This window comes from Protopterus annectens, chromosome 3.part0, assembly GCF_019279795.1.
Source record: "Protopterus annectens isolate FY-2018-M chromosome 3.part0, PAN1.0, whole genome shotgun sequence".
In the NCBI taxonomy this organism is placed as follows: Eukaryota; Metazoa; Chordata; order Ceratodontiformes; family Protopteridae; genus Protopterus; species Protopterus annectens.
In genome coordinates, this window is record NC_056731.1 from 432,266,066 (window position 1) to 432,290,733 (window position 24,668).

The 24,668-nt window shown below is 39.4% G+C and overlaps 1 protein-coding gene across 2 annotated transcripts in view; it reads left to right on the plus strand.

The window, feature by feature from the left end:
* The window catches only part of SEMA5A (semaphorin 5A), a 2,688,572-nt gene that overhangs the window by 2,612,051 nt on the left and 51,853 nt on the right, over nt 1-24,668 (plus strand). The gene's annotated exons all lie outside the window — the stretch shown is intronic.

Sequence of the window (24,668 nt, forward strand, 5' to 3'; positions counted from 1 at the left end):
TGTCCATGCTGCTGTTTGTTTTGCTGATCGTACAAGTATGAGAATGTCCTGATGAGTATACACCTTCATATTTATAAGGCCATCTTAATGCTTCACTGATGGAATATTGTATAAAAGCTTTTAAGATAAGTAGTTACATTACTGTAAACTTCTAAGGCTGCCCATAGTTCTTTGTCAGTTGTGTCAGACCCCATATCCTGGGCTACTAGAAGATGTAGCAACTCTCCACAGCTTTAATGGAGTTGTGATATGTAGTACTTAGATGATGACACATTGTGAGGCCAGGTGAAGCTGGGAAGAGTTTGTGGTGTGCCTAAAATAAACTGACACTGAAAAATACAGCAGAGGTTTGTTTGGAAGTATAAATGGACGGCCTACATTTCCTCCATCCTTTCAAATTAGAGTCTTTCTGTTCAAATGCAAACTGTACACTTTTCAGGAACTCCATTTTACTGGGGTAATATTGGTAGTGCAGGCTGAGCCTTTATAGCTCTGCATCTTATTCAGCTTAACAAGTGTGTTGTGTTACTTCATGAGATGTGGAGTGAAGTTCTTGTACATACTGCGGTTTATCCCAGTGGCACTAAACACTAGTCCGTTTCACTTTCTGTTATGTGTGATACTCTGTGAGCATTACAGGCCCATAAGTACTGGATAATGTTACACACTTATTGTGAAGATATTTAGTAGCCAAATTATCTTATCAAGACTATTTACTTCTTTTAGGGAAATTTTTAATGATACATGACAATATGTTGGGTGTTTTAAGCATAGCCTGTGAAAACTCCATGAATAATTTTCAGCAAAGGGCACTTAACATGTTTTAGATGCCTCTCATTTTTTTTTTTGGAGGGGGGGATATAACCTGTTCTCCTTACACTTCGCACTTTCCAGCTTGGTAAGGAAAAAAAATTGTTAATTGTTTTGATAGATAGCATACCAGATTTCTTTCATGTCACACCTTTTGTGATGAAGTCACAACTCTAAAAATACACAATACCACAGTACACCCACTTATATGGTCAGCATGTTTTTGAATTGTCCAGTTGTATTTAAAATGTTTAGATCATGCGCCTAAAGTGTGAGTTTTTGTAAGATGTGCTAGGTGACCTTTTAAAGGAAAACTCCACCTTGGAAATCAAAACTGTATTTTATATATTTTGTTATATGAGCAATTCCAATGCATCAGAATTATTTTAAGTGGTTCTTATAAAATTTTAATACGTTTCTCATTAAAATGGCCAACATGAGGCCTGCAATATTCACATGATCTTCCATTTGTGCTTTCATGTCCCCTTCCCAGAATTCATTTCAAATCCCCTTTAAATGAGTCATGCTAAAAATAAGGAAGAGATGTTTTTTCCCATCCCATTGACATACAGTGGCAGTAGTTTGAGTCACAGGTATTTTACACATCTATTGTAGCTTGATTTAAGCTGTTCACAGCAGTTATACAGCTCCAGACAAAGAAAGTAGCTAAATTATCAGTTTGTTTAGTTAATTAGTGATCTCATCAGCAGAGCATAACTGGATTGTTTTGCTGTACTTTAGACACTTGTGCTATGCTGATGAGGTCAGTGAAAAGGCAGAAACATTTATGTCCACAACTAATGGGGTTTGGCTTTATTGGCCAGAAGGTACCCATAAAGAGTTAAAAAGTAAAACGTAAAAAGTCATGGGCTTTCAGAAGCCATATAGCTGCAATAATGTAAGTCCTTAAGAGGTCATTTGCATATATCTCATTGGTCACCATTACGGGAGGTTTGTGTATGTTGATCAAAGAAAAGGAAGGAGTATAGTGAGTGAGGCGCTCATGATGTTAGTTAAAAATGTTTCTTTGAAAGTATGAGGATGGCAGTGGATGTGGAGCTCACAGGAGAATAGGTAACCTCAGGGAAAAGAGTGAGGTGAGAAGTGCTGGCAGCTTGGCTCAGGACTCAGGAATGAGCAGAGAAGAACTGAAGAAATGCAGGGCAAGGTGGGACTCCTTATGAGTAGACAGGTGCATGGAAAATGTTATGGTGAGAAAGGCAGAGCACATAAAATGAACAGAATATGGCAGAGAATTACAGGGAACTGGGGTAGATGAAGTGAACAAAGTGAATTCATCAGGCAGTCATGTGCGGACAGCAGTGGCAATTGATTAATAAGAGCCAGATGCAAGATGGACATCTGGGAATCAACATCACATAAATAGCAGGAGAGAAGTAAGCAAAGAGGACACTCATCCAGATGTGAAAGTCAGAAGTGGGTAGAATAGTGAATGTGGCCTGTGTTTAGAATACAGGACAGCTGAAATAAGTACTTGATGCTGCACACTATGGAAAGCAACGAGTGCAGATAGGAGGCTGGGATTGTGGACTTGCAGAGAGAAAGGCTGCATATAAGAGGACTTATGTCATGGGGTTTGGCATCAAGGAGATAGCTGTCAGTGTGGGAACAGTGAAGAGAGGTTTTAGTAGTTTGAGACTCGGTCACCAAGGGGTTATCATATCTTGGCAAAAAATAGAAGACTGACATGCTTACTGTTAAACTGGTCTTGAGACTTGAACATGGCATAATGTGCAAAGAGATCACCAAGCTATAGGCATGTTGCTTTGCATGCAGGTACCAATGACATGTCAGTGAAGACAACTGAGGTGGTAGCAAGTAGGGCAAGGGAGGTGGTAGAAAGAGAGACATGCCAGGAAAGTGTGTTGGAGGCAAAATTCTCTGGAATGCTATCTGTGTTGGCAGCCAGCACACCAAGGAAAGAAGTAATTAGGATTTATAATTTTGGATGGAGTGAGTTGCAAGGAAGAAATGCTTGAAATTGGTAGTGAGGTAGAGTGAGACACCAGCTTGGTAAGAGCTACAGATGCTGTCTTAAGTCACAGTAGACATAGCTGCTTAATGTTAAATTGGCAAAGCACATCTCACTGAATATACTTCTAAACTGAGGTGGAAGTCAAGAGGGAATGTCACTGAAGTAAAGGTGGAGGATAAGTACTGAAACATTAGGGAAAGAAAAGATACAAAGTACAGCAAAGGATCAAAAAGGTTACTTGTAAAAATGAGAAGATAGTATTTCTAAACACTATGAGGAGTTTATATGGGAAGATGGGGCACAAGCAAACCATGATGCAGGAGAAGAGGGCATTGTGGGTGTCACAAAATCATGGAAACATAACAAGAGGTTGTTCCTGGATTTAAGTTGTTCCAGAATGATAGATGATGAAGGATGAAGTTGGAGTACTGATCTGCATAGAAAAAGGGCACTGAATGTAATACCAGAGAGGTGAAGGAGTACCACTCCATAAAGCAGTCAGAGTCATAATCTAAAGAAAGTAACCTGTGGTAAAGATAGAAGAAGGGGGAAGTGCTAGTGCGTATGTGCAGTGCATCAGTTCCTGATAGGATAAGGGAGGGAAATACATGCAGTGCATCAACTCCTGATAGGATAAGGAAGGAAAATACATGCAGTGCATCAACTCCTGATAGGATAAAGGAGGAACATGCGTGCAGTGCAGCAACTCCTGATAGGATAAGGGAAGAGCATATGGTGCAGTACATCAACTCCTGATAGGATAAGGGAGGAAAATAAGTGCAGTGCATCAGCTCCTTATAGGATAAGGGAGGAGCATACATGCAGTGCATCCACTCCTGATAGGATAAGAGAAGAAAATATGACACTGTGGAAGAGAATAAATTGCTGCAGTAGGAGGTTTGTATCCAGTGGTATCTGAACCTGGAAGGATTAGGAGGCTTGTGTAGAGGGGGTATCTAAACATGGTAGGAGTAGTGAGAAGGAGATTTGAAGCTATGAGGCAAAGATGAAATGGGAGACCACTAACATTTTGAACCTTGAGTTGTTTAAGTAAATGGTGGAGGACCGAACCAGAAAGAGCAAAATTCTGGGTGTGGTGCTCCTTAAGCCAGATGTGAGCAGAGATGTACCCCTGAATGCCAACGGTGATTACACAGTTGTGGAATTTAAACACAGAAAGAGTGGTGCTGAATTTTAGAGGAGTGGAAAACCATGAGCTGAAGCAGTTCTCACCAGAGACGAAAGGAGACAGGATGAGTGCAATATAGATGCACGAGATCATGGTTGTAGATACATAACTGGGTCATCCTGTGCAAGAAGGACAGATGAGATACTAATGAAAATAGAAGATTCTGAAGTCTAAACAATCCCCAGATCTATGAAATACTTCCTTATATAGAGATAGAGAGCTGTAAACCCATGGAATGGAATGTCAGAATGGATAGTTGACTGGAAATCTATTAAATTTTCTTGAGGGTATGATATAACCGTAGAAAGAGTAAGGAGTAGTGAAGGATGGAGTGAAGTTAAAAGAGTTCTTATTGAACTTAAATGGCAGAATGTACAGGCCAATCACTGCTTCTGTTGTCCAGTTAAAGTAATTGTGGAACTGAAAGGGTTGGGGCTGTGTCAAAGGACAAATAAAATGTGTAGGTGTTAATGGCTGATTTGTAAGCCTGTTCTAGGAAAAGACAGTGACTGAGAAAAGCAGTTTACAGACTGGAGTAAAGAGGAGCAGTCGTCTTTCCGAAGGGAGAAGACATCCTGCTCTGAGTATAAAGAACCATCTGTACTCCTATCTGTTTGTGAATGAAACAAAGTGAACATTATTCTTAGTATGTCAGTGTATACTTTCTGATTCAGAGGTTAAGGGAGTATGGAGTTTGCCCATAAGCAGTTTTTCATTGAATGAATATTATACATGAAATATATAAGTGCACATACAACAAGTACTGCTGCTTTATGTGGGGTTTTAGTGCAGAGTCACTTTATTGTTATATGGTAAAGCTTTTTGCATTTGATAGAATGAGTGTCTGGGAGAAGTTTACATCTAATTTTTGGTTTCTGAACTGCAGATGCACTGAAGTATTTGAATTTCAGCAGTGCAATGCTATGGACTGGTAACAGGAACACTACCCTATCACTATGGGTGTGCGGCTGTGAACTGAAGGGTAGAGAAGGCCTTGCTACATGCAAAACTGATTATTTCATGTTACAGGGACTTCGGTGTTTTTGCTATATCATTGCTCATTTCTCAACGCTGTGGGACCAAAGGGTTTCTATTTGCAATGTTCTGTTGTGGAGCTGACATTAATACTAGTTAAGTCATATTCTAGCTTGCCAGTGAGATTTATTTATTTTATTTTATTTTTTGCAATTGAGAGTCTTGCTTCTTGTTACTTTAATATATTAGACTGAAGAAGCTGTCTTCTTGCTGATATATTACAAGTTATTTGTGAAGCTGCAAATAGGGTGAAGCCAAAGTACAAAATACTGAGTTAAATATATGTTTGTAACTCAATGGTTGTGTGGGTAGGCAATGTCAAGAAGGGAAAGATTATTCAGTTATTGTTTTCTGAGAAAAGTCATAGTTCGTGTTTTGGAAGTGTTAACTAGAGATGATTAGAACTGTACCCATTCCAGAACCTGCCGCAGACATTCTCTGGCAGAGTTTGAATGGTGGATATAGTCTGTTCAGAGCTCATAAAAACAAACACACTCCCACATGGTAAAATAGAAAAGTCTAGAAATTGTACGCAAAAAAAAAAAAAAAAAAAAAAAACAAGTTCAACTGGAGCAGACAGAAAAATGATTAAAACCAAAACCAGAAAAAAATAATGCAAGCACTCCCTGCTGTACTCTGTAAGACAAAAAGGAGATTACACCTGTACAAAAATATTCATTCTAATCCTTTTTTTTTTTATTTGTATTGTAACAGAAGTTTAATCACAATTGATTTGACTTTAAATTTTGATGTGCTCTGAGTCTACTCACAAGTTAAACTCTTCAATGTATTAAATGATCAGTAGGGGGTTTTGTGAATGTCCTACTGATACTGATAACAACTGGGAAATATCACATGATATTTCTATTGAAACACTCACCAAGATAAAGCAGTGTCTTTTGTGGCCCAGATGAAGTTCCTAGTATCTTCTTATTCAAGATCAGTAGGGCTATGTCAAGGGTTGGGACTAATATTCAGTTCCTTAGTACAAGCCCATTGGTATAACATATGTTATATGCAGATGGTTTAAGTGGTCACTTTCAGTTCCTTAGTACAAGCCCATTGGTATAACATATGTTATATGCACATGGTTTAAGTGGTCACTTTCAGTTCCTTAGTACAAGCCCATTGGTATAACATATGTTATATGCAGATGGTTTAAGTGGTCACTTTCATTTCCTTAGTACAAGCCCATTGGTATAACATATGTTATATGCACATGGTTTAAGTGGTCACTGTTGAAATTAATATTTGCTCTTTATCGTCTGTTGCAGGATATTTACCTACATGGATTTATTAGGTCAAAATCCTGCCTAACAAATCTTTCACACTTTTATTTGTATTATTAATAGTTTGAATCACAAGAAGGCAGATGCAATTGTTTATCAGCTCATTTCAAGTGAAAATGTACAAGACCTTATCTATTGAAAGGCTGTTTTAAGTGTTTTGCCCACCAAGTTTCTGTCTTTCACAGATTTCTGTTTAATGCATCCATGCAGTTTATTCAGAGAAACTCCAGAGTTTGACCTTCTAAATCTCCAAATGACTACAAAATGTTTGCATAATCATAAATGTGGCAGACCGTTTATAGTTACAAAGTTATGTCCATCAGTTATATCCAGGGATATCTAATTATGGGGTGAGGTTTAATGTTAGTAAGAGTTCAGGCATACATTTTGCTGTTGACAATAGGTTTTGGCTTTGACCTTATGCTCTTAATAACTGTCTTTTTGGGTCATGCAACAACTTAGAAGACTTTCGGGATACAAGCTGACAATAAATTTGATTTTACAACTAAACATTTGACATTATAAGGAGTTATGAAACAATTTCTTAATTATGGCCTTGTTTCTTCCAGAAATGACAACATAATGATAACCTTGTATAAAACTATGGTATATCCTACAATAGAATATAATGTCAATTTGTGTAATTATTTAGTGAGTTTATCAAACAGGTTGGAAAAATACAGAAATTCTTTTCAAAATGTATATGTGGATGCAGAACCTTGGAATACTTTGAGTGCCTGAATTAGCTTAATCTGCTTTTAATCTATTCTAGACCGGCTAGCAGGAAATTGATTTATATTTGTACGATTTTCTCATCAAAAGAATAACTTGAAAGACAAGCTATTAATTACAATATATAATGCAATACATTGTATCTTTTTTACTTAGGGATCTTAGATTAATACAGTTGTTAACTGTATTTATAAGTGACCTAGATCACAGACTGGATTACTGCAAGTTTAACCCTAAGGTGTCCGGGTGCAGTAGGCTCCTTTATGACCTTTTTAAAGTCTAGAGGTGGTGTTTCCCCTCTTATGTTGTAATATTATGATGTACTTAAAGACAAGGTCTTCAGCATAAAGTGATAGACTGGTAGTGCTTCTAGAGTGTCTGCCAACTAAATGAATCAACTTACCTTGAAGACAAAATTCTGAAAAAAAATGAGCTATACATAATACAGAATTGAGACATCCTGAGGACAAAGTAAGTCTAAGACAAGCAGACTGCATAGTGTTGGGTTAAGATTAGAGTCATCATTAATATTAGGGTTGGATGTAGCATTAGGGTTAGGGCTAGGACTAGGATTAGAACTAAGGTTATCATGAATATGTAAGATGGTACAGGGGGCTTTATCTGAGGTGGAAACCAGAACTTTAACTAAGGCAAGTTGAAGGGGCTGGATGCTCTGGGCCTAAGCTGTTAGGGGTGCTGTCTTCAGGTAGCAGCAGAGTCTTTAGCTTTTTCCTTTTTCTTTGGCCTTCAATTAACTGGAATTGTACATGTGGGGGGCAGGGGGCAGTGCTGGGAAATACACAAGGTACCAAATGAGCCAGCTACAGCTCTGGTGGAAAAATTCTAAGTTGTGGGTGCTCCTTATGGTTTAAGAGTTAATAAAGATGCAGATTTAACTGTAGTCAATAGATCAAAAGTGTCCATACTGCTGTAAAAAGGCAGATAATTTTTTGTTATGTGAAATCTACAATGCCATTAGAACTACCACCATTACTCAGTTCATTAATTAGGCATACACTTTAAATGGGATTTCATGAATTGTACCTACTGCAAGATATTTACTGAATAAAATAAAAATTAAACAGTAACTTAGTTGAACTGCAATATAAAATTAAGCTAAGAGAGTTAGATTGTCTCTCATAAATTTTCAGATGAATAAGAAGGAAATTAGTAATAGTATCTGTAGTGAGTATTTGCTGCTCTGTATTAGTGTGAAGAGAGTCGTGCAGGTAGGCAACCTGAGCTCGAGCTCTCTGCTTAAAAGGGCACCTATGTAAGGGGTTATATCTAGTATCATCAAACAAAGAGTGGTATAAATCTGTTATCTTTGTGAGGTCAGGAAGTAATGACACTTGAGAAATCAGCCTAGCTAGCTGGTAAAATTTCATCCAAACAACCCCTCTTAGTAAGATCAAATCATAGGGAAGTGGAGAAGTGCTGAGACGAGTTAGATGTGCTCTCTTGGTTACCTGTCCAGGTGTGGGACTTGTAGAGTAGAGTGGTAGTGTCTGTGGAATTTACAGGAGGTTGTGAATGTTGAAGGAGGTTAGGCAACTAAGCAAAAGTGCTAATCTACCTCAAGACAAAATTATCACAGCTAAAGGAAGGAAGTAATAGCAGGCCCTGTCTAGAAGTAGAGAACAGAGCAGGAATGCCACAGTGTGTGTAGTGTATAGGTATACAACTTTAGGTATGATGATGGATTGCTACATGGGGAGCTCCACATCATGTGGTGTGCATGAATGAGAAGGTCCATCTGAATAAGCATCTTATGAAGGCTAGAGGTTCACCTTAAGTGCCTCCCCTCTTTGTGGAGTATTCTGTCATATATTTAGATGTTATCTGGATATAGAACTGGAGAAAATTGTTTGTAGAATTGACAGTAGATATATATTTTCAGGTGTTTGGAAGTAGAGAATTTTAAAATACAGTGGAAAATTCTGTAAATGTTGTCTGCAGGTAACTTAAAGGAAGCCTGTAGCACATTGCTCCTGCAGTCAGACTTGCAAAAGATCATGTACATAGCACTGGGCATTACCAGACTTCTAGGTTTGGTATCTTTGGTTGGTCAAGCATGAAGGTGTTCCTGATCATGGCAACCATTTGGAAATACAAGCTACCTGCTTTCATGAAACTAATGACCATACTTACAGCTGTAGCTATGTAGCTGCGTGGTCTAGAGTTATACTGTATAGTGAAACACATTGCCTCTCAAATTTCTCACAGGAAACTTTGTAATGTTGGATTTAGATTTATTCACCTCTGTTATATACAGGTATGTATTTTCATTGCACCTTAGTTAAATGCTGAACATTTTGGCCACCTAAATAGCAGTTGAATCTGTGAAGCTGCTTTTCTAAATTAACAGCTTGTTACCAGTGTATGTACACACGCATGATTGTATGCAATATGTATTTAGGGTTATCAGAGGGAACATGCATTGGGCAGCCACGGTGGTGCAGCGGTTAGCGTTCTCGCCTCACAGCAAGAGGTTCCCTGGTTCAATCCTTGGCTGGGGTGCCTTCTGTGTGGAGTCTGCATGTCCTCCCTGTGGTCGTGTGGGTTTCCTCTGGGTGCTCTGGTTTCCTCCCATATCCCAAAGATATGCTGTAGGTGGATTGGACACTCTAAATTGGCCCTAGGTGTGAGTGCATGCATGTGTGTGCCTTCTGTGGAAGGTTGGGCACCAGGCTGGCAACTCGACACCATAAAACTCCACTGCCAATCTTGAGCAGACAGGTGATCCACTGTGACAACCCCTAACTGGGAAAAGCCAGAAGAGGGAACATGCATTATAGAAACAAGTTGTGTATTGTCAGAGCAAGCAAAGTCATATAATAATAATGTGAAAAACTTCATTTTTTTGAGGGATCACATTTCAATGCAGTTTACAATGAATGAATTCACTGCAGTTAATATGCACAGAAAGAATAAAACAATTATTATTTGTTTTCCTTGGTTACAATTTATTGCAGGTAAAATACATATCGATTATTTCTTCAAATGTAACAGCAGATGTCCCTAGTGCCATTTTTAATGATTGAAACTCCTCACTTCCTCCTAAATTCAAGGCAGCTGTTGTCACGCATCTTTCACTTCTTTCACTGGTTCTGCATGGTAACAGCTGATTCTTTTTTTAAGTCAGACTATGCCTACATAAAGGACAGATCTGACAGTACTAATGTTTCATTAGAAGGGCAGTCTGGTGCTGTGACTTGTTTGCTTAATGTGAATGTGTTTGTTTTGTGAAACCATGAGGGGGCACTGAAACTGAGCAAAAACGAACAGCTTCTGCTTCGGGGATGGGATAGGTAATAGGTATGATGACCAGTGGGATTACTGGTTACTTGAATGGCTTGTATTAATGAGGATGTGTCCAAATGTTGGACAAATGACATCACATGACTTTATCTGTTCATAAGGAGAAGATTCAAGCAAAAAACACTACTTGGTTAATCATTTGGAATATGGTTTGTAATGTAGTTAACGGAAAGATAAGAAGGCACAATGTGCATTCGTTGGTAAGTGTGAAGGAGTAGAATCATGTAATACAAAGAATTTCATAGCAGAGCAGAGCAAAACCTATGCAGAGATGAGAATCAGAATTAAAACTTAGCACAGTTAGAATACATCCTAAAAGCTGGTAGGCATCGGAGTTACAATCAAGGAGATGGCACAGGGAATGTTTTGTTTTACAAAGTGAGTGGGAAGGAGAATGACATGTTCATATACATTGGTAATGATCTGTTGTAAGAAATGAACTGAATGTTGTGCCGTGCTCTGAAAACACATCAGACTGTACAAACTGTTGTTTCCTGGCAAGAAGCAAATGGAATGTCAGAATGCTTGTAGAGGTGATCTTTTTAATTCATGCAGCAATATCCATTACCAAGTTCTTGTTTTGTATGGTAAGGACCACTGGTGAAACTTGTTTTTGCTGTTACATTTCTAGGTTCTAGTAAAGATGCAAAGAAGCAAGTTTTGTGTTCGTAGGGTACTGGAATCCTTAGATAAAGCTTGCAGAAGCTAAGTGACAACATTTTCAGTGTTCCATTATATCTTTTCCTGTGATTTCATTTTTCAAAGTATGTAATATAGTGGTCATTAGTTTAACAAGATTAAACACTTACTGTCAACCTGACAGACATATTTAGTTTACATGGTGCCAGTCTGCATAATAATTTTAAATGTCTAGGCTCTTATTTCAGTAGTCATGTCTTCATAAAAAAACTGCTTGATCATATCAAATATGTATACATCCATTTGTCTCTGACCTCCAGAATGTCCAGACAAATATCCACTGACATAACTGTATTTGAGTAGTTAAATCTCTACAGTAGTAACTTTTATCAAAAGAAGCAGAGATTTATTCTCATTTTACCTTGCAGAAGCTCAGAAAGATTATTCTTCCAAAGCCTTCACAGATATGGTCATTCATTCACCATGCTTTGTGTTTCACATTTGTTCAAATGTACTGGCTGTAGACAGACAAGTGGCATGCTCCTGGCTATTCAGTATTATTACAAATATGCTCCAGGCTATAAAATATTATTACAAATATTAATATAACTTCTTAGTAAATATATTCATAAAGTATCTCTGATAAGAAGAATCACTGAATGATTGTTTAATGATGGCACTTATACAGTGATACTCTCTGTCATGCTGAAGTTTCATAAAGCCTACTGCTGGTTTTAGGAAGAATTAGGAAGTCATAAAGCTTCATTTTATGCTGCATATTGTTGTTTATTCAGTAGCAAACACATTATAAATCATGACCTGTGATGATTTTGTGCTCCTTTTTTTCCAGAAGCTTGTCTGTTTGTGATAACAAACATTTGAAGTGTTATTCAGCTTTGTGGTGTAGATGGATGAAGGCATGACTATGACTCAGGTAATGCAGGATCGATTAGTAGCCTAGGTACTGGACAAGGTAATATGGGAATGGATGAGGAATGACAAGGCAATGCCTGTTTGCCTCTTTGGGGTGGAATGGTTAAGGGGGCACAGAGGGGTACACCTCTGACAACAGCTGTGGTGAAGATTGAAGCAGTGAAGGGATAAGTAATAAGCTGGAGCTGGTAACAAGTGATATGTCACTGCATAGGAGGGGGAATAGCACTCTTACTATGCTATTGAATACCCACTTTGGGGTACATCATCTTGTATGCAGAGGAGAGCTAAAATGTAATAAAGCTACTTACACCACATGTCAGTTGTCATGGAGATGCATCCTCCTCCTGCTTCTGTCTGCCTCTCATAGGTTCATAGGTTCATAGGTTCATACTAGGCTATCTGCCCAAGGGCATTTATAAGCCTAGCCCATAGTTATGTGGCTTTCGCCACCCCTTTAGTTTGAATAAAACTATGCCTATTATTTTGCTGTGCCTCTGTCAAGCAATGACACTGAAGTAATCCCTGGGGTATATCTGCGATCTCCCATCCATTGGTCAAGATTCCTCTTGAACAAGGCCAGCGAGGTGCTCTGCCTCACATGTACCGGGATTTTGTTCCACAGCATAGGGAGTCTCTGGGTGATGAATCTGTCCCTCCAGCATGTTCTATTAATAACCGTGTCAAGGTTTAAGTCTCCCACCCTTGTGGTTCTGAGTGATCTAGATTTTTTGAGGTGAAGCATATTCATCAAATCTGGGTTTGACATGGCCTTATATGTCAGGCACAGGTCACCTCTGAGCAAGCGGTATGAGACTGAATAGAGCTGGAGTTCTTTCAGTCGGGCAGCATAAGACATATTTTTGAGACCCTTTATCCTTTTGGTGAGGAACTTTTGGGGCCTTTCCAGCTGCTGCAGGTGTCGGGTCAGATACATTCCGAATGGGGCATTGTACTCAATCATAGGTCTAATGAGTGATGAGTACAGGGGACGATGACCTCCTTGGTCTAGATGTGAATCCTTCATGATCAGGTGGGCAATGTAGAAGGTTTTTCTGACTACTTTAGCAACATGAGTGTCAAGCGAAGGCTAGTGTCAACCTGGGTCCCCAGGTCCCTGATGACTTCTTCTGTGCTCAGTGGATTGCCACCTATATGGTAGCTAGGGGTAACCTTGTTTTTCCCGAAGGGTATGACTATGCATTTCTTGGCGTTTAATTTTAGGCCATGGCTCTGGCACCAGTTATCCATTTCTGTGAGGCCCTTCTGAAGGATATCTGTGTCAGAAGTGTTTTCGACTATGGCGCCAGTTTGCAGTCATCTGCAAACTTTGTCAGCCATAACCCTCCTGTGTTTGCTTGTACTTCAGAAAAGTAGATGCCGAACAAGAGTGGACCCAGGACTGAGCCCTGTGGGACACCACTTGTGACAGGCTTTGAGTCTGACATGGCTCCAGCAACTCTGACCCTGTGGGTTCTGTCACTTAGCCAGTTTGCAACCCATCTTGTGATGTATGGGTTTACATTCAAGCTGATGAGTTTTTCGATGATACCTGAGTGGGGTATTGTGTCGAAGGCCTTTGCCAGGTCAAGGTAGGCTGTATGGACTGCCTTTCCCTCATCAATGGCCTTGGTGACTGTTTCAAAAAAGTCAGCCAAGATTAAAAGGCATGATCTGCCTTTGACAAAGCCAAACTGGGTTGGATCCAAAGTCTGCAAATTCCCTATGTCTTTATTTATGAGTTCCATTATGATCCCCTCCGTGGCTTTGCAGATAAGGCTTGTCAAGCTAATGGGATGGTAATTTCCAGGGTCGGTGGAGGCACCGCCCTTGTGAAGTGGGACCACAGTCGCCGTGCGCCACTCCTTGGGTACGTATCCTGAGGTGATGCTAAGATTAAACAGCTGTCCTAACTGCGGGTTTAATTCCTCATTGAGTTCATGGAGCACACAGCCGGGGACACCATCCGGTCCCATGGATGCTGTGTTTTTTGCCTTGGAGAGAGCAGTTCTCACCTGGGCATTGGAGATGTTTGATGGGCTACAATCCTCTGGTATAGATATCTCTCCTTTTGGGGAGGGAAGAAGTTTGCACTGAACCTGTCAGCCAGTATGTTGGCAATGTGTGTAGGTTCAGTAATCTTCACATCATTTTGAACTAATTCAGAGCATATCTGGGAGTTTCCTCCTAGGTTTCTAATATAGCTAAAGAAGGCCTTATGATTGTCTTTTGTGTCCTTGGTGATTTTTCTCTCAAAATTTGCCTTGGATGATTTTATGAGAGCTCTTAGTTTTTACTTATAATGATCAAAGGTGTCTTACCTTTCAAGGATTTTGCTCTATCTTGTAGTAGCTTCCTCCTTTTGTTGTAGAGCTTGTTTATGGCTGGGGTCCACCAGACTGGACGCTTGCCTTTGGTACAAAGAGTCTTAGTTTTGTTTGGGATTGCCTGATCCATGCAGTCCTGTAGGTGCTGGTAGAAGGCATTTGCAAGTGATTCAGCGGTTTGAGTAATGTTTACCACTGGCTCAGGGGCCTTAAAGGAGACCACACTAGTTTTAGAAGTGTGAAGTCGGCTTTTGAGAAGTTTTCACTGTGGTCTTTTTATTTCAGGTGGGGGCGGGATGAGGACCTCCAGCGAGATTAGTTTATGATCTGATCTCACCAGTGAGGGGTATACTTCCGGTGTTGAACATTGTGATCCCATGTCCGTGATGATGAGATCAAGTATGTTTTCTCCTCTTGTGGGGATGGTGACTAGTTGTTCCATGGCATTTGAGTTTATGAACTCCAGGAACCTTTGGGCTAGAGTGTTTGGGCTTGAGTAGTGTTCCCAGTCTATATTAGGGTAGTTGAAGTCACCTAGTATGATGGTGTTTGGAGATACATTTATTCCCTCCAGTGTTTTCAGGAAGGCCATGTGAGGTTCCTGAGTTTGAGAGGGTGGCCTGTAACATGCTACAAATTGCAGAGCAGTCTTGCCTATGGTTAATTGCACCTGGATGGTCTCCGATGCATCGTGCATTGCCACCAACCTTGAGGTGTGGCTGTCCTTTATGAATATGGACAACCCCCCTCCTTTTTTGGTGTTGTCCGGATTTTGGGGCCAGAACGCATGATATGAGGTGAAACCTGATAGTGCTGGGGTGCTCTCAGGAGCCTTGAACCAGGTTTCTGTCACAGCACAGACATCGATGTTCTCCATACTGAGAAGGGCCTCGAGTGCGTGCATCTTGAGATTGAGACTTCTGGCATTGAGCAGCATTACCCTTAGTTTTTTCCTTTTTGTGTTCTAGGGTGGTAGGTTTAGAATTTGAGCCTTGCCTAAAAAAGGCACTATGGGGGTGGCAAGAGCCTTTGCCAATATCCGGAAGCCCAGGGGTGACAGGTGCAAGCCGTCCCTTGCGAAGCAGCGTGGCTTCTCCAGCATGTCATCCCAGGCAGACAGACATTGGATTCCCTTTGAATGACACCAGAATTTAAGCCAATTATTAAAGCTGATCATCTTATCACTGTATTGTGGCATCATTCTAGGTGAAGGTAGGATACTGCTCAAGGTCAGGGTCATACCTGCTTGGGCTACATAATCAGAGAGCTCCTCAATGTCTCTTTTCATGTAGTCCAAGGAGGTACGTCTCAGGTCGTTGACACCAGCGTGGACAATGACTGAGTCGTACTTGTACCTGCTGTTGAGAGACCTGAGTGCTTGCGTTATGTGGCGGATTCTAGCGCCCGACAGGCAGCTTACTGTGACCTTCTCCTTACTCAGTCTGGTGAGCGGGACGTCAGTGTGTCTGACTATGGAGTCACCAATGACGAGTGTGTCTGGCATTGTGTTTGGCCTTAAGGGCTGTGACTGTTTGACACTCTGACTGTGTGGTCTATGTGTTGCATGTGTTTGGTCCTGAGGTGGTGGTTGTTTGGGTGTCTGCTTTGGTGGCCTCTGCTGTTTTGGTAGATTTTTGATCAGAGCCTCCGAGTATGTCTTTGTGTGATTATGTGTATGATTTGAAGTTGTGATGGTACTATGTGTGACTGGGTATGTAGTGTGTGTGGTTACCTTCTCCTCCTGTCTGGTCTTGCCAGTCCTATGTTGAGAGAGCTCAGCCTCCAGTTTGGCCGTATAGTTGCATCTCTCGCATGTATTTGTGTTTTGTGGGAGAAGGAGAGGATTGTTTGTGTACATGAGGCAATTGTAACATTGCCTCAATATTCCCAGGTTCACCAGTTGAGCAGGAGAGGACACTAGCAACTGATCCCTCGACATGCTAGAAGTAACAGATAAAAAAAACTTACAAAAGACTCCGGGGGATGTGGGTTCTAGGCTGCTGGGGTACTATCTATAATAAAAGTGCTTTATCAAGGTGCAAGTACTGTTGGAGCAAGTGCTAGGCTTTACAGATAGAGAATAGTCTACTTGGGAATCGAGTAGAGATGAACTTTTTAGTTATAGGATACGCTGGTTAGATCAGTCCCACGTGTAGCTAACCTGCTGTGTCAGTTTAGCTGTTGCTGGCAGATGTAGAAACATGGAATCTGGGGAGATGTAATGGAGGTTATAGCAAAGCAACTGTCACTGAGTCTTGTCTTAGGCAGTGGGTTAGGGAATTTGATTTCATATGTTTACAATAGTTAAATATTCAGTACTAAAAACACAGGTCCTGTTGGTAGGCTTCTAGTCTTGTATGAATTACATGAAAATGCATTATGCAGATCTTGTCTGTTGTAAAGTAAGTAAAGCAGTGCTTATATGTCTGACTGGTTACTAAATATATGAACTGTCTATTTTTATAGCATGTTTGATAATCTCACTGAGACAACAGTATCCTGTTTTTAAGGGTATTGCAAGTCCTGTAAGCTAAGTATTCAGTGATAAACTAAGGTCATATTTCACAGCAACAAGTTATTTTGAATAAAATGTATTTTAAATAGTACATATTTCTTACCAAAACACATTTATCTAATTGCAAAATGTTATTATATCAGGAATTTGTTGCATTTCTGTCAGATGCTACAAAGTACAACTCTGACAGGTTATGTAAGAACTACTATGGCCAGAAGTTGGAAAAATATCTTATTTTGCCACTCTGTGCTAAACTAATAATATCTCTGTGGTACTTCAAGCAACTAGTACTTTTATTTTATTTTTATTTATTCTTTGTTGAACAGGTTAGTTCCACTAGGCTAGAAGCCTTTTTTCAGGGGGGCCTGAGGTGGTATTTTTTACTGCTAGGGAAAATCTGTCCAGGCCATCAGAGTACTCTGCTCTTTGAAGCTGCTAATGGTGCTGGAGGGCTCCTACAGCAGCAATGAAGAGGCCTAAGGGAATGGACTACGGGCAGTATGAATGAGGAAAAAGGTGTGGAGATGGAAAGCAAGAATCTGGAAAACAAATCTTTGAGATGGAGGTTCATAATGTAAACAAAGATTCATGTGTAGTGGATGTTACAAATGAGCAGCATTTAGCTGTCTCCATGGAGATGAAAGTAAGCAAGTTTAATGAGGTGGTACAGACAACAGAACTGACATGGGAGGCTTGCATTGATGTTCTGTTAAAAATAATCAATCAGGATGATCCAGGTGGCAGTTCTATTGTTTCATGGGGTGAAATGGCAGATAACTTTTTCAGAAGTGCTGAGGATGGTAATGTGGAAGAGGAACCAGGAGATGTGGCAGCAGAGAATGCAACAGTAAAAGCTTATGCAGTAGTGACAGAAAGTAAAAGAGGGAAGCAGTAACAAACTGAAAAGGTGTCTGATTTTGTGACAGCAGATAATGCAGTAACTAAAACATATGCAGCTGTGACACCAGGCAGAAAAGTAGAGCAGCAACAAACTGTAAGTAAACCTGTTTTTAAAAAGAAGAGAGGATCAACTGTGTGAATAAAAACAAAACAAATGATACTGTGATAGACAGATATTATGTATGGGCCAATTTGTTAACTGTTCTGGGTTTTAAAGCTCAAGAAATTTGGTCTTTTATGCATATCGGGACGGAGACTTTTTGTAACTTAACATTTGAAACTGTTGGATTTATTAAATTTCTGGAATTGTGTAACAAAGAAAAACAGTCAGTATAACGGTCATTTTTAGGGAGGAAATTACACTCAGAAAAATAAAAGTGCATAAAGCGTAGCTTTCCTTTAAGGAAGCAGCGCATTATTCATTAGGAGAAACAAAACCACATACAAATACAAACAAGAAGTAATAATGAATGGAAGAAGTTCTGAAAGGAAGCAGAGCCTATATTTAGAGCACATGTACACTGAGAGGCATACAGCAAGTACTGCTGTACTCATTTCTTGTAGGTTCTTGTGGGTTTGGTCCATTTTGTTAAATGAGGTTCCCATACAAAATCTACTGCCTTGTCAGGTTTCTGGTGAGTCAACTAAGCAAACCAAGCAGCATTGCAGAACATCAGTGCCAAGCAGGAGTAGAGGAAAAGTTGTTGATGGCATGAATGGGGGTAGGGAGTAGTACAGGTGGCTTTGGGCAGAACCCATAGCCTATTGTAGTCTCCCCAGGTGCAGAATAGGCTGCTTGTGTATTGGAGGGTGAAACCATACTGCAGTGTGAGGGGCTGGACTACACCTGCAGCACAGTATATTCATGTGACAGTTGTATTGCTGGAGAAGTCATATATTCATTAATGTTCTCAGAAAGAAAGTAGGGGAAATGTAATTGCTTTTCTATTGCCTGGCAGACAGAAGGAGCAAATTCCTGAGCCTGTAAATCATTTATAGATGCTTCAGTGTGTTAGGCCTTCACATAAGGCATGCAGTGCAGAATTATAACTATCTCATAGGTTAGGTTCTTAGATTAGTACTAAACTAACTGCCTTTGTGAACCATTTTAAGCCTAGCCATTTACTTCATATGAGAATCAAACCCTGCACCTTGTGTCTGTAAGATTAACACCTTAGCCAATATGCCAACCTCCCTCCAACAGTTACTTCTCATAAGCATGTACTTGGCTCCTACTCCTGTCTGGCGATGGTGCTGTCATCTTCATATCCTGGGTGCTTGATAAACCCTCCTAAATCTGTGCAGAATATAATGGTTTAATAACAAATGGACTGGTGGAGGCTTGGAATTATGATTATGGAGGTTCTTGCTAGTGCAGTAACATCATCTAGGTGGAGCGTATCACTGCCCCAGCAACAAGTTGAGAACACACTGACCAAAAGTGACAGGTCTAGTAGTCCCAAACACCTGGTAATGTGGCATTAGTAGAAACAGCCTATGCATCCCACTTTTGCATGAAAAAGTATAAGAAATACTCTAGCAAACTGTACAACCCAACTTAAAAAACATCCCATCTTATACTGCCTTAAGGCCCCAAAGCAGAACTTACATCACCATCCAAAGACACTGTCATTGCCATCTATCAGAACGTATCACATAACCACATATTTAATCCCAAGACTCCAACATATACATATAGAACTTTATCTACATTACTAAGGAACAGTTATTTCTCGTGAGCATGTACTTGGCCCTGTTACTTCTTTTACATCTCATACCTCGTAAGCCTGTCTTACTGAAATAATTTTTTTGCATATTGTTCTCACTGATACCATTATCTGTATATTGTTCTCACTGATACTGACAATATCTAATTCTGTGTCCATAAAGATAACTAGATTAAATAAGCTTGAGTATTGTAACAGTTCCTGAATATTTTACAAGAGTAATGTTCATTGTTAACTTGTATACTTTTCTGTAACTGTGTAGAAAATCTTGTAAACTTTCTATTCCTCCCTGGGCTGGCTCTAAAACTGGTCATTTTTTGATCAGTGTTCCATCCTAGTAAACAAGCTTAAATAAAATACACTTAGAACAAATGTCACTAGATTATTGCTATGCAAGGGGATTGGGAGGGTGGCCTAATGATTAAGGTGTTTGCCTTACAAACGCAAGGAGCAGGGTTTGAGTCTCACAAGAGATAATTGGCTAGGCTTAAAATGGCTCGCAAGAGCAGTTAGCTTAGTACTAACCTATGAACCTATGAACTGAATGTACATTCATTATATGGATTATGTTTGCTTATCTGAAACTTTCTTCACTGTTTTAGTGAAGACAACAATTCTGTGTGCTTCCTAAGAACTCACGAAAGCGACATTTTCTATAATGGAACTAGGCAGTTGCATAAAGGACATGAGTTGAAATGAGACCCCAGGACCAGGCAGCCTTCATGTGGAAATGTATTGGTTTCTAATGAGCCTGGCCATATTCCTTTTGGTTAAAGTATTTGTGACAATAGGAGGTATTGTCAGCTATGTCAGGAGAAGTTGGGCAGTGGATGTGTAACTTATGCCAGCATAGCTAGCTGGAGTTTTGTAAAGAATTATATGTCATTTGTATATCACACTGATTTGTACAGGTGGTTGTGTTGAAAATGTATTTATAAATCTAAACTCAGCCATAAAGGAAAAGAACAGCCATAACTCAGCCGTAACTCACTCAAATTAAATAAAATGAAATTAACACTTTTGTTTTGTTTAATATCAAGAACTTCATCAGAATACCATATACATACATATGGTCATATTTTAATAAAAAATCTTGTGATGCCATGGTTACAGTCCAGTCAGAAACAACAATAAATTATCCAGTGTTAAACATTAAAAAATTAATAAAACAAAATTAAACATTTGCAAAACTGCACAGATGTGAAGCAAAGTATATATATTTATTTGTCAAAACACTTTTGACTGAAATACAGTCATTAATGCCTGGTGCATGGTCTGCTCTTAAAAAATGTTTTATTAATGTTTTAATTTTTCAGTTAATTGTAAAGCTGCTTTTGTTAAAAAAATGTACCAACAGTGGGTCCTGGTGGACAGAAAAAAGAAACACACTGGCATGTCAGACTGTATTATAGCTGTTGAAATTAATATTCTAACAGAGGATACTGGAAGAGAAGAGGTTAAGCTCAGCCCCAGCTAACTTTTAGAAAAATATCCTTAAATTAAATTACTTAATTTAGGCCATAAACATTGTATCCCACAGGTCTCAGTGCACCCAGAGACAAAAAGTCTGTATTAGGAAACCTTCTGTATTGTCCTTGGGGGTGAACTAATTGCTAATCTGGAAGGGTAGAAGTCAGAAATTGTTTTATGACTGCCAGAAGCTGCAACACAGCTTAGCAAAGCTCTATTTGTATATATGATAACCCAGGTCTAGGACTGTTTACTGAATACACTTTTCAATGAAACGTAAACACTCGCGCTCACTTTCACAAAAGAGTTTTTTCACAGAAAATGCACTTTCGTGAAACAGAAATAAAAAAAAACAACAAAACAGGGCTTTTGCTGAGATCGCGGCACAGTGGGAATAAGGGAATATTCTCTTTTCCCCACTGTAGTGCGATCTCGAAGTGAGAATATAAAAGTAGGTGGGGTGTGGGGGGCTATGGGGGTGCAGGGCAGCTTGCATAAACATGATTACTGCTGTTTTTTTTTAAGTTTGTGATGTTTTAAATTTTTTTAATTCTGTTTAGCAAAAGTGCATTTTCGGTGAAAAAGCACTTTCGCGAAAGTGAGCATGAGCGTTTGTGTTTCCTTTAAACATGTATTCGGTAAACAGTCCTAGATCCATGGTAACCCATATGTGCGAGATTCTGGTTCAATTTATAGTAAAGGAGGGGGTAGTATGAGAACCAGAAGTCAGATGACTAGATGTATGTGATGTCATTTTGTAATCAGCACAAAAATTATGTTTTAATGCTAGATGAGACTGAAGTCTCAGGGCACTCTGTTTTTGTAACCTGACAAAGAAGTATCTCACACCCACTTCATCTTGCCTTGCTTTAGTAAGTAACCAGGGAATACTAATTCATTAGATCAGTCAGGAAAATATAGTAAGATTCATTAAGTACTGTTTTTCTGTATCTGTGTGAATCTATTCATCTGTGTTATTTCAGTATTTCTTGTGATTGAAACTCTGGTATTTATTGTAAATTGATATTTAGTATTTTCATGTTCTTTTATTGTTTGCTATTAAATATATTTAAACTTCCCATTGTAAGTGGCCTTTTAGAGAATATTTTAACCTTTGAGAGTACTTATATTTATTTGATGACACTGTTGCCCCTCCTGAAAGTCTTGCTGTTTGATCAAAATTATCATTGGTATTAGTATTCATTTTGCTCAGTATAATTGGGTACCCTTGTAAGAGCCTTAGAGTAGCTGACTTTGGAGTGTCTGGTTGTAGTAACTACCTTGTAGTCTGGGAAAGGGTCGGTAAATCTGTGCCAGCCTTTCCTAGATGTGTGCGTGTGTGTGTGTGTGTCTGTGTGTGTGTGTGTATGTGTGTGTGTGTGTGTGTGTGTGTGTGTGTGTGTGTGTGTGTATGTAAATTAAAGAGTGTGTTTGTCAGCTGCTTGGAGCAGGACTTGACTTGGACACTCGGTTGAGGACTCAACTCTATAGCTGTGCTAGTGGGGAGTCTTATTGTGGACCTGGAGAGAGAAAGAATCCCAGAATCCAAATTGAGTATGTTCCCTGTGTGCTCTTAAGGGAAATTTTGCTTGATGCAAGAGCTACATCTTGAAATACTGTGTATATCTATCTTTGTTCTAAGTGAACGTCCCTCACTGGTGTCTGTGGTGAGGATTCAGGCTGCTATGGTTTTAATCATACCTAAAGTGCTTCTTGTGTGTGCTGTGTTGTCCTTTTCAAGCCTTTAAAGCTTGAAAAGTAAACCACAAAGAACATCTTTTTCACTGTGACTTAATAATAGCACTGAACTTGCTGTATCCATTGTCACCATTAAGTACATTAAATTTGAGAAAATTACTTTAGTTGAGCAAGAAATGCACAAAACTGCTTTCATGGTTCAGCTGAGAAAATGTTCATATATTTAATTTTCCTTCTGACTCTCATTAATAGCCAAGTGCGATCTAGTCTACTGGTAGGCAGAGATGTCATATTTAATTAAATGTCTGCTGTTGGGCATTAATGAGTTAAACAAATGCATAAATACCCAGGCCTGGGGCTGAAACCACCTTTGTCCTTTAAACATAATGCTGGCACATCCTGTGGTCCCATGGTCACAGATCTGAAAGCCTTCTATAATGTATATCCCCAGCTAGCATGTTAGTCATGATACATTCTTGCCAACAGTGTTTTCATCGCCAAACTAGATTATGCACTAAATTCCAGTCATAGTACTAATTAGTTACTAGTGACAATAATAGTGATATGTACATTTGTACCTCTGTCCAGGTGTGATGAAAACCTTTGCTTCTCCCATAGGAAATCTAGAATATCCATTACTGCCTGAACACCTCCTTCCCTCCTGCCTTACTTTTATCACCACCCGATTTTTTTTAATTTCTCCAAATCATTTGGGTTTCTAATACAGTTACGGGAATGGACCCCATTCCTAAGTCTAAGTACGATTAAAGTTCATGAAATTAGTATGGTTTCATTCTTTGATGGCAGCCAAAAGTGCTCTTCACAGCACCCGCAATGTGCCCAGTAATGATTCCTTCTGCAATTCGTACGGAGTTACATGTATTGGTAGCATATCTAAATATGATCGTAGACTCTTTTTTATAAGACCCATTGCTTCTACTACTATCTGAACTATCTGGGTATCCTTCTTTCATGTTGCTCTAGTTTCTGCTTGCAAATCCTTATATTTTATGACTTTGTGTCTCTCTGTACACAGGACACTGTAGTCACTGGGTCTGGCGATTTCAATGATCAATGCTACTTTTTTCTTCTTTTCTTGGACCACTATATCTGTTTTTTTAGCATCTATCTTTTGAACTGTTGGCAATGGATAATCCCATGTAATGTAGACTTCATTATTTTCTATGATGCTTTGTGGCTTATGTTTTCAGTGTTTTGCAGCCACTTCAATACCAGAATGTTTGCACAATGCCCAGTGCAACAGTCTCACCACATTATTATGCCTTTCAGTATACAGTCCTTCTGCCATTGCTAGGTCGCAACCAGCAACGAGGTGTGCAACTGTTTCCAGTTCTGTTTTAAAAAACCTACATGTGTCTGTTTCTCCCACATGTTCAATGGACTTTGTAAACCAATGTGTACATAGCCCACTATCTTGTGCCGCCTATATTAACCTTTCATCTCTTGGTTTCATTCATACGTTTGTCCCTGATCAACATGAGGTTCTTCCAAAAGTTTTCTATACTTGCAACTATATTTATGCATTTTCCACATTACTTGCCTTCTCATCTGGTCCTTCACTTTATATTCTTTCTTTTGTTTTTTTGCAACATTCAGTTGCTACCTGGTTTTTATCCACTTGTGGTTTGACTTCCATTCCTGCTTGATGCTGATGTGCTTCAGCTAGCCTAAGCAGGGAAGTCAGCTTAGATTTATTCTCATGTTTCAAAACTTTCACTACGTTTCGGTCCTGTGAGGTCAGCCGATATGTGTGGAGTCCCATGATTGCAGATCTGTACATGTAGTCAATTTCAAGGAGACCCATCCCTCCTTCAGAACAGGGAATATATAATCTTGGTATGCACTGATTTTTATAAATCATTTGGTGAGCATGAAGCATCTTTCTTATTTTCCTATCTAATCTATCCAGCATGTTTTGGGGCCAGTCAGTCACTCCAAAACTGTAAGTTAGGACAGGAAGAGCAAATTGGTTTATAGCTTGGATTTTGTTCCTAGATGTCAGAGCTGTTTTCAAGATTAATTTGTCTTCCAGAGTACTCCTTATGAAGTTTTATTCGCATTTGTTC